The sequence below is a fragment of the Pteropus vampyrus genome, unplaced genomic scaffold, assembly GCF_000151845.1.
Source record: "Pteropus vampyrus isolate Shadow unplaced genomic scaffold, Pvam_2.0 Scaffold377, whole genome shotgun sequence".
NCBI classification, from domain to species: Eukaryota; Metazoa; Chordata; class Mammalia; order Chiroptera; family Pteropodidae; genus Pteropus; species Pteropus vampyrus.
This window is the reverse complement of record NW_011889158.1, coordinates 200,526-202,166: the sequence shown is the minus strand read 5'-3', so window position 1 is coordinate 202,166 and position 1,641 is coordinate 200,526.

Genomic DNA, 1,641 nt, shown 5'->3' with positions numbered 1-1,641 from the left:
TGCTGGTGAGCAGCGGACCCCCGAGTTGCACTGCCTGGATCTGAATCGTGGCTCTGCCACTTTCCAACCTGTGACTTGGGTGAATAATTTTAGCTTCTGTTTCTCACTTTCCTAATCTGTAAAATGGGGATGACACTGAACTAACTCGTGGCAAAGATCGGCGTTGGTTCCTCCGATTACCTGTTTCCCTGGGCAGACAATCGACCGTATTTCTAGCCTCCCTCTGAGCTAGATGTGGCCGTGTGAGTGAGTGATGGACTCAGAAAAATGAACAGAAGGTACATATACCACTCCCAGGTCCCACATGGTAATTTCTTCTTCTGTCCATGTGATGCAGACAAGCAGTGACCTGGCAGGGCCACAAGATGGAAGGAGCCTGGGTCCCCGAGTCACTGCCTGGAAGAGAGCCACCCACCATGGGAACACCCAGTAAGTGTCGAATGTGAGCAAGCAGTGACTTTGCTATGTTTGAGTCATCCCGTGTTTGCGGGTTTGTTAGTTAAACAGCACTCTGCGAGTCAGTGTGCTACCTCCCCAGGCACTTCAGAGGATGAGACGAGTTAAGCTGAGCAAACGCATGCAAACACCTAGGAAATATAATCGATGATGATGATGACGACAACGACGATGATGATGATAAGATGTAGCCTTTCTCAGTCCCAGCAGATGCTTAAACCAAGCGTTAAACACTCCCAGTGTACCTCGTTTGTGTACGTGTGTTGTGGATATTACTTCAAGTTTCCCGCTAGGGTTTTTATCTTTTTTAATTCAATTCTGAATAAACCACATGACTTACGGCTATGAATATTAACTAATAAACTGCTTTCGGGCGGGAGAATGGGTGGTGTAATGATTTCCGTAAGGGCGGGCTCTGGGACCAGGCTGTCCGGCCTTCAGTCCCTGTCCCTCCCCCTGGCTGTGCAAGCTGTGCTGGTCGCTGTCCAGTGGCTGCCCCTTTCTCCACTTCAGATCTCCTGGGGAGGCGATGACAGTATCTACTGCATTCGGCAGGCGAGAAGAAATGGACGATGACATGTAAGGCAGGCGGAGTGACGCCGGACACACGGTGACAGCCAGCAGCGGTGGCCGCCCTCTCAGCACGGAAGCGTGAGAGCGGACCCTCGCCTCGCTCCTTTCCCTCTGCATAATTCTCGCCGTGGAAGCAGATTCGGGACGCTGAAGGACTTGACCTCGACGTTCGAGGCCGTGCAGCGAGGCCCAGTGTGGCTTTGCACATCCCCGCAGGTGTAAAGGTGGGAACGTCACAATGTGAAACGCTAAAAACAGATTGCCACGAGTCTCCAACTTCCCGTCCCGGACACGCGCTTTGTCCCCACGAAGGAGCCCGCGTGCTTTCCGTGTCACTTGGTTCCCCGTGTGCCGGCTCGCCCATGGCCTTCGCGGCGCCGGGCCTCGATGCTGCTTCAGTCTGTAGCAGGTGCATGCTCGACAGGGTCAATAAAAGGAGGATTGTCTTCACGTATGACGTCATCTGCTAGTGGGAATTGCCCTTGTACCCAGAGGATAAACAGGGCGATGAGGCAGGGGACTCACTTAGACCCTGGTGTTTGGAAAGGGGCCTTCAGGTGCTTGGACACTGGGCACCTCAAACTCGCAGCTCCCTGACACACAGTGACGTCA